Genomic DNA, 10000 nt, shown 5'->3' with positions numbered 1-10000 from the left:
CAAATGTCATAACACCAGTTATTGTAAAATAGTTATCATTATATTATTCAATAATGCATCTCTCTCTCTCTCTCTCTCTCTCTCTCTCTCTCCCTCTCCCTCTCCCTCTCCCTCTCTCTCTCTCCCTCTCAGATGTTGCTGTGTCATTCCTGTGGAAGAGAGGAGGGAGAGAGTGGTCTTTGTCTATTTTGCACATGGTAATGGATATCGTGCATTGATGATAATTTAATTCTCACAATTAAAGTAGAAAATTAAGGTGATGACCTCAAAGTTTTAAAAGATAAATTCTTCAAAAGAACAAAAAAAAAAGAACCCCTCCAGAGGAAGTGGCATCCCTGCCTACACACGGACACAGGAAGAGGCCCCCCTTCTACACACGGACACAGGAAGTGGCACCCCTGCCTACACATGGGCACAGGAAATGGCATCCCTGCCTACGGACGGACACAGGAAGTGGCACCCCTGCCTACACGCAGACACAGGAAGCTGAGAATGAAGGGGGTTGATCCTGGGATGCTCGGTGCTTTGGGAAATGGAGAGCGACCAGGACACCTGCCCTAACCCTAACCCCCCAACCCCCTCACCTAGGACACCTGCCCTAACCCTAACCCCCCAACCCCTTCACCTAGGACACCTGCCCTAACCCTAACCCCCAACCCCCTCACCTAGGACACCTGCCCTAACCCTTACCCCCCAACCCCCTCACCTAGGACACCTGCCCTAACCCTTACCCCCCACACCCAGGACACCTGCCCTATCCCTAACCCCCCAACCCCCTCACCTAGGACACCTGCCCTAACCCTAACCCCCCAACCCGCCCTAACCCTAACCCCCCAACCCCCTCACCTAGGACACCTGCCCTAACCCTCACCCCCCAACCCCCTCACCTAGGACACCTGCCCTAACCCTCACCCCCCAACCCCCTCACCTAGGACACCTGCCCTAACCCAACCCCCTCACCTAGGACACCTGCCCTAACCCTAACCCCCCAACCTGCCCTAACCCTAACCCCCCAACCCAGGACACCTGCCCTAACCCTAACCCCCCAACCTGCCCTAACCCTAACCCCCCAACCTGCCCTAACACTAACCCCCCAACCCAGGACACCTGCCCTAACCCTAACCCCCCAACCCCCTCACCTAGGACACCTGCCCTAACCCTAACCCCCCAACCCCCTCACCCAGGACACCTGCCCTAACCCTGACCCCCCAACCCCCTCACCTAGGACACCTGCCCTAACCCTAACCCCCCAACCCCCTCACCTAGGACACCTGCCCTAACCCTAACCCCCCAACCCCCTCACCTAGGACACCTGCCCTAACCCTAACCCCCCAACCCCCTCACCTAGGACACCTGCCCTAACCCCCCAACCAGGACACCTGCCCTAACCCCCCAAACCCCTCACCTAGGACACCTGCCCTAACCCTAGCCCCAAGGAAGAAACTCATCCCCCCATTCCTTAGCTTCTCCTCATCCGTCCACTTCCCCTTCTCATCCTCCACTTCCTCCTTCCTCCTCGGTCATCGTGTGCAGTGACATACAGCTAAATCATCATGCCAAAGACTCACCCAGGGAACTTCCCACAATCCTTCGCTTCCTGTGGTCTGTGTGTGTGTAGAGTGGGGGCGGAGCCAACAACAGATGACCTGTGATCCTGGCGACGGCTGCCACACACACACACACACACACACACACACACACACACACACACACATCTGAGGACTAATACTCTGGAGGAGTCACCTGTTTCTGACCTGTTAAATCTGTTTTGTGTTCTGGACGTCACCTTGGAGACGGGACTGTAGAAACACAGTGGATTGGAGAGCAGATGAGTTCCATCACCTGGACCTGAACTAGACGGACTGGACTAGACTGGACTAGACCGGACTGAACTAGACAGACTGGACTAGACTGGACTAAACTAGACTAGACCGGACTAGACTGGACTAGACTAGACTAGACTAGACTAGACTAGACTAGACTAGACTAGACTAGACTAGACTAGACTGGACTAGACTGGACTAGACTAGACTAGACTAGACCGGACTGAACTAGACAGACTGGACTAGACTGGACCAGGCTAGACTAGACTGAACTAGCCAGACTGGACAAGACTGGACTAAACTAGACCAGACTAGACTAGACTGGACTGAACTAGACAGACTAGACCAGAGTAGACTAGACAGACTGGACAAGACTGGACTAGACCAGACTAGACCGGACCGAACTAGACAGCCTGGACTAGACTAGACTAGACCGGACTGAACTAGACAGACTGGACCGGACTGAACTAGACAGACTGAACTAGCCAGACTGGACAAGACTGGACTAAACTAGACCAGACTGGACTAGACTAGACCGGACTGAACTAGACAGACTGGACAAGACTGGACTAAACTAGACCAGACTGGACTAGACTAGACCGGACTGAACTAGACAGACTGGACAAGACTGGACTAAACTAGACTAGACCGGACTGAACTAGACAGACTGGACTAGACTAGACTAGACCGGACTGAACTAGACAGACTAGACTAGACTAGACTAGACTAGACTAGACTAGACTAGACTAGACTAGACTGGACAAGACTGGACTAGACAAGACCAGACCAGACTGAACTAGACAGACTGGACTAGACTAGACTAGACTAGACTGAACAAGACTGGACTAAACTACACTTGACTAGACTAGACTAGACTATACTGGACTAGACTAGACAATACTGGACTAGACTGGACTATCCTAAGATAGACTAGACTGGACTAGACTAGACTAGACGATACTGGACTAGACTGGACTAGACTGGACTAGACTGGACTAGACTGGACTATCCTAAGCTATACTCTTCTCTGAAGATAGGAACCAGCTCTGTGCTGAATCATCACTAGTACTGGACTAGACAGACAGACTGGACTGGACTAGACTAGACTAGACAGACTGGACTAGACTAGACTAGACTGGACTAGACTGGACTGGACTAGACTGGACTATCCTAAGCTATACTCTTCTCTGAAGATAGGAACCAGCTCTGTGCTGAATCATCACTTTGCTTTTCACTTCCATCGCCTTTGAAAAAACAAGTGTTTTTGCAGTTTGCGTTTTAATAAATAGCCAATATCCCACTTTAATAGTATTACGTTATACAAGGACTCGTTGTGCTTTATGTATTTGTTTACTATGGAAATAAGAATCCACTTAGAGGATCTTAGTTTGTTATTTCAGACGTTCACAATTGTTTAATTCTCCTTGATCATATTTTGTAAACTATGATATGCATCTTTAACATGAAGAAAGTTTATTATTTAATGATGTATGTGTTAGCTTTAGATCCTAGTAACCTCGATGCAGGTTCCTTTTATAGCTGTATATACAATTAAGACGTTGTTCATTAAATGTGACCATTTCACAATGAAACCCCTCGGGACTCTCTTTCTCATCAACACTATGACAGAACACACTCCTCCTTTCCTCTCCTCCTCTCCCCTCTTCTCCTCCCCTTCATCAACACTATGACAGAACACACTCTCCTCCTTTCCTCTCCTCCTCTCCCCTCTTCTCCTCCTCTCTTCCCCTCCTCTCCTCCTACTCTCCTCCTCCTCCTCCCCCCTTCATCAACACTATGACAGAACACACTCTCCTCCGTTCCTCTCCTCCTCTCCCCTCTTCTCCTGCTCTCCTCTTCTCCTCCTCCTCTCCTGCCCTGCTCTCCTCCTCCTCTCCTCCTCCTCCTCCTCTCCTCCTGCTCTCCTCTCCTCTGCCGCCCTCCTCTCCTCTTCCTCCTCCTCTCCTCTTCCTCTCCTCCTCTCCCCTCTTCTCCTCTCCTCCTGCTCTCCTCTCCTCCTGCTCCCCTCTTCTCCTCCTCTCCTCCTCTGCTGCCCTCCTCTCCTCCTCCTCCTCTCCTCCACTCCTCTCCTCTCCTCCTGCTCTCCTCTCCTCTGCTGCCCTCCTCTCCTCCTCCTCCTCCTCCTCCTCTCCTCCACTCCTGCTCTCCTCTGCTGCTCTCCTCCTCCTCCTCTCCTCTCCTCCCTTCTCCTCCTCTCCTCCCCTCCTGCTCTCCTCCTCCTCTTCCTCCTCCCTCTCCCCTCGGAGACGCCCACCCGGCCCTGGGAGCTGACCCGCAGGACAGAAACACCAGAAGAAGAGTTCTGAATATTAAAAACCCCACATGATCCCCCGTATTTATATCACGCTATAATTCTATCAAATATATTATGATGTAGAATGTTCCGGACATCTCTCGGGGGTCTTCAGACGAGCCTTCCATCAGCGCTCCCAGTCACCCCGATCCTCCGTACGTCTGGCTAGCTCGCCAGGACTTTCCGCTCCTGCGTCGTTCTTGAGTACATCCATGTGTGTTAGTGTGGGATGCCCTTCCCCCAATCTTCCCCCTGTGTCTGCCTTCTGGAACAGGTGTGTGTGTGTGTGTGTGAGGGAGAGAGAGACGGGAGGGGGGTGGGGGGGTTGGAGAGAGAGGGAGAGAGATAAATTGAGAGAGGGAGGGAGCGAGAGGGAGTGCTGGAGGTTACAGCCTGGCAGTCTGGGATATTAAACTTGAGATGGAGAATTCAGAACCAAGAACCAATCAATACTTCATCTCTGAGTTGACTCACACACGCACTCACACACACACACACACACAGCTGCCTAATGACACACACCACAGCTTATCTGAGCTAATTCTCTGAGCTAAATAAAGGTTCGATAAAATAACACAAAACATAAAACCCTCAGAGTCTGGAAAACGATGAGTGTCTCTCAAAAAAGGGTGTTTACATTCTGCAGAAGTGACGTGTGCACTCTTGTTGTGTATAAAGCTCAATTTAAGTTAACGAGAGAAGGCTCTAAAACTCTAAAAGTAATTGTTTATTGTTACTTTAGCTCGTTAAACTGTTGACTGCATGCTGGTTGTGTGATGTACTATTTCATCTGTTGGAGTATGTTATTATCTCTGGCATTTATGATCTTCTCAACACATTAGAGGTGAGTCATGAATGCGGCCGTGTCAGACTGGCTGTTCTCCTGCAGCCAACATGGCTGCCACATCAAAGGACTGACATATGTGTAAAGTCTGTTCCAGTCCTGTCTGGAGGAACACAGGTGTTGCTGTTTTGACAACCAAACAGACACCTCAGTATTATTGATGGAGGAGGGAGATGGAGGAGAGGGGGAGGAGGAGGAGAGGAGATGAAGGCGGAGGAGCGGGATATGTGATGTTGAAGGATGACAGTTGGACTGGGATAGTCGTGAAGTTGGGTTCACATGCAGCAGCCCAAACTGTTCTAGTCAGATGTCAAATGTTGAAGAATAAAACTGCACTTCTCAAGCCTTGTCCACACAAACGAACACGTTTTTTTTAAACCAGGCATATTTCTATGTGGTTTGGCCTTCTGTCCACAAGCAAACTGCATTTTAGGTCACTGAACCCAGACATATTTTATTTTATTTGTGGACAGGAATAACAAGAGTTTTTGGCTCGTCTCCTTTGAGCATCATGAGAACCATGTAGACTCAGCCCCACACATCCATCGCTTTTGTCGTGAGAACCATATAGACTCAACCCCTCCATTCCTATTGGTTGACAGAATTATTTTCCACTTGTTTTTTTCTCCTGGCAAATACAGGGCTATAAATCCACTGTGGAATGGAGCAGAAGTCTGAAAGTGAATGCGCCAGCAACAGACAATTTGTAGTTCGATACTAATTCGTAGTTTCTGGATTATTCACATTCAGTGTGCGACCATTATCTCCTTTGTGTAGGCTAACGCACGCAATTTGGAGCATTGAACAGATTTAAATGAGTTCATGAATATCACCAAACACTTTTGCATGGAACTCGTACCAGGCAGATTACAGCCTAGTAACTATGGCGCTATCGAACAGAGCAAGCCAGCGACAGCTGAGAGCGTGTTTTTGTGTTTTCATGTGGACAGAATTTTTTTTATGACGGTGCCTTTGCGGACAGATTATTATTTTTTAATTAAGGGGGAAAACCCACATTTTAAAAATACCCGTATATGTGTGGACAAGTTCTAAACTGTAGTTCGGAACTGTGATGAATCGTCAAAACTCCAGTTTTAGAACAGAGATATTCACATTAAAGACTACAAACACTCCACCTTTACAACACAACATGGCTCACTGATAACTACAACTGTACATATTAATCTGTTAGATATCGTGTGTTATATGTGACATAATCTTCCATGCTGCACCTCCATCTTTGTTACCCGCCTCGGTATGTATGTCAGTATGTTAGCATGTGCTGTATACTGTATGTCTATATGTGCTTCCACTATGGTTGCCAGTTTCTCCTCCCTTGCCCCCTCTGTATCGTCTGTGCATCATTAACTACAGTGTATTGATGCAGCTGTCTTCATGTGCTTGTGTATCGTGCCTCTCCATCTTGTTTGTGCTCGTTCCTGTTGTGTGTGATATGTTTGTACGTCTCGCTCCATTTGCTTGCGCTTGCTGCTGTCGTGTGTGTTCTTTTAACTGATGTATTTAGGGTGCCTATCGTCACCTGACTGGGGACACAAGATGGAGATTAGTCATGTAGGCTAAAGCTGCTCCATTTACTGTTACTGTTACAGTCAGTTAATTGAGATTGATCACAACACTATAAACTAATAAAGTAGAACTTAAAACATTCTTAAACGGAATGTGCATTTTAGCTTTACATCGTTATTGAGGACAGTTTGATGGTTCTGTGGAGGCTCTAAGGGTGACAGTCTGAAGGTTTTTAATGGATGGGATTGATAGGAGAGGAGGAGAGAGAAGAGGAGAGAAGAGAGGAGGAGAGAGAAGAGGAGAGAGAAGAGGATAGAAGAGAGGAGGAGAGGAGAGAAGAGAGGAGAAGAGGAGAGAAGAGAGGAGAAGAGGAGAGAGAAGAGGATAGAAGAGAGGAGGAGAGGAGAGAAGAGAGGAGAAGAGGAGAGAAGAGAGGAGAAGAGGAGAGAAGAGAGAAGAGGAGAGAAGAGGAGAGGAGAGAAGAGGAGAGAAGAAGAGTAGAGAAGAGAAGAGAGGAGAAGAGGAGAGAAGAGAGGAGAAGAGAAGAGAGGAGAAGAGTAGAGAAGAGAGGAGAAGAGTAGAGGAGAGTAGGAGAGAAGAGAAGAGAGGAGCAGAGGAGAGAGAAGAGAGGAGAAGATAGGAGAGAGTGGGAGAGAAGAGAGAGTAGAGGAGAAGATGATAGGAGAGGAGAGAGGAGATGTGAAAGGTGAATGAAAGGGGTTCTGGCCTTCTCTGACAGACAGGGCTAAGTGTGAGTGTCTGAGTGGAAGTCTTTAGGCACATGTATCTAACACATAAATGAGCTACTCTCCGCCTCTCTGTCTGTCTGTCTGTCTGTCTGTCTGTCTGTCTGTCTCTCTCTCTCTCTCTCTCTGTCTGTCTGTCTGTCCCTCTATCAAGACTTTCTTCGGATAACAACGGCATGACAGCATTCATATTTGACACAGGTATCCACAGGGACCGTGACAAACTCCCTAGCTGCAGTTTTGCCCAAAATTAGTGCACCTGCCCCGATTCAAGCGCTGAATCATTACCTTGCACCAACCTACTTTAATCTATAATTATGTTGCCGTTGCTCAGCTTTGCCCGACATTAGCGCATTCTATCGTCCACCCAATAGAAGTAGCTAGCCAGCTTGCAAACAATAATCATTCAGACAGGACTTGCCAAATACACAATGTCCGTTATGTTCTTGGGGGGGAACTGGCATATAATTGACTAAATGGCCAATTACTGTTTCGGTCTAACGGGTATCAAGACAAACCGGTAAGTTAATTGGATGGGCTGAGCTGGAGGGATAGCAGATGTAAGGTATTTAGTCGGTGTCCAAAGTGCTGCGTCGTGTATCAGAGCTGGTTGGATCGGTATATAAACACATCGCACATCATATTCAGGCTACGATGTCGTAATGTAGCCTACGCTGAATTAATTTCGGAATATCAAGAAAACGACAGGACCGATGCTTTTAAAACAACCTTGAGATTTTGACCGTAGCAGGGGCACAAAAGCCATGGAGGCCGGAGGGGGGTACAATTATTTCCAGGGCATCACAGTCAGAGTGAGGGGCATCGACGGGCGTGGCCTCCATGTAACTACCACCCTGCGGCTTCTAGATACTGTATGTTGCACTGTCCTGTCCAGTCCTTCCACCCTGTCTCCCTTGTTGTCCATTCATTAGTGTCAAGCAACGACTGACCAGAACACATTCCTAGTATGTGTAAAAACCTACATGCAAAAAATTCTGATAGGGTTAGTTTATTACATTACATTACAGTCATTTAGCGGATGATTTTATCCAAAGAGACTTATAATAATTAGATTTGGGTTGTTTATTATGATTAGTTGACTGTCTGGGTGATAGTGTTTAGGGGTATGGTTAGTTATGGTTAGTCCAGTGTGTGTGTGTGTGTGTGTGTGTATGTGTGTGTGCGCGCATGCGTGTGAGTGTGTGTGTGTGTTAGTTAGTGTCAGGGAGGAGTCAACGAGGAGATGGGGAGGAGTCAAAGAGGAGACAGGGAGGAGTCAAAGAGGAGATGGGGAGGAGTCAGAGAGGAGTCAGGGAGGAGTCAGAAAGGAGTCAGGGAGGAGTCAGAGAGGGGTCAGGGAGGAGTCAGAAAGGTAGGGTGCTGGCAGTCTGTCTATCACCACCTACTGTCCTCCCATCTCAGAGCTCCAGCAGACGCCAGTTAAGTTACCGTTCTGCTGTGGAGCCACACTGACACCTGCTGGTCACTTAGTGAGCTGCAGCTCGTTTGTGGACCTACAGCACAGCGTGGAGACAACACTCCCTCAGAACTCCCTCGGAGGACATCTGAGGTGATCCAAAGGTTCAGATGAAGGTAATGAATCAAATGGGATGGTCGAGGTCCTGGAAGGACCCTACAATCTGTCTGCGAGGCACGTGCACCTTCTCTGACAGCATCAAGTACCTTCGTGTTCAGATCACCAAGGACCTGACACAGACGAAAACACATGGACACTGCCGGTGAGCAAGTCACAGCCGAGGCTGTTCCACCTCAGATGTCCGAGGAAATTCAGAGAGTTTCCCCGATTCAAGATTCTCAGGAGTTTCTATACATGTTGTGAATTAAATTCAAGTCTCACCAAAGTGTTCTGTTTTCCTACTTGACTGTTGTTCTTACTTTGTAGTTCGTTCTCATAGATCAGTCTGTTAAAACTACAAATTCTTCCTGTGTGACATCACTTCCCTGTCCTCTTCATCCTGAAACTATGTCACTTCCTTTTTCACGTTATAACCCATCTACCTCGTTCTCAAGTGACTCACTCGAGCCCGGATTCACTTCCTGTGGTCGAGTCCGGATTGCAATTCGTAACATAGAATAAACTATTGTCTTTGTTTAAAACCAGCTTGACCGACCACTCAGCGTGTTCTTTGAAATCTAATCTAAACCAAGTAAGATTTTTCCTTTACATGTAGTACTCAGAGCATCCTGACTAGTAACATCACTTCCTGGTATGGGGGCAGCACCACGCAAGACCAGAAGACCCTGCAGAACGTATCACAGGGCTGTCTCTCCCGCATCTGAAGGATATCTACGCAAGGCGTTGCAGAACCAGGGCCAGGAGAACGCTGAAGGATCCCAGTCACCCGGACCACAGCCTCGTCTCTCTGCTCAGGTCAGGGAGGAGGAACCACAAACTCAGAACCAACTCAGAGACGGTCAGAAGGAGGTTCTTCCCTCAGACCATCAGGGTCCTGAATGAAGAGATGACCTGGTGACCTCTGGACTAAACTCAGTCGCTACACCCAGCACAACTGCACTTCACATATTTATATCTATACTTGGTAGTATATTTTTCCACATTCTGAAACGTAAATAGACATATCAAAACATACAGTATCTAAGGACACATATTTCCTAAACTGCTCAGCCCCACCTACCCCCACAACACATCCATTCCTATATTTACTGTATATAATTTGTATCTGGAGTGGCTGTGGTCCAGGATGTAGAGCGGATCGTCCAATGA

Source organism: Borostomias antarcticus (assembly GCF_949987555.1).
Source record: "Borostomias antarcticus genome assembly, chromosome: 30".
NCBI classification, from domain to species: domain Eukaryota; kingdom Metazoa; phylum Chordata; class Actinopteri; order Stomiiformes; family Stomiidae; genus Borostomias; species Borostomias antarcticus.
The sequence above is the reverse complement of the archived record's forward strand: the minus strand, read 5'-3'. Positions refer to the sequence as shown.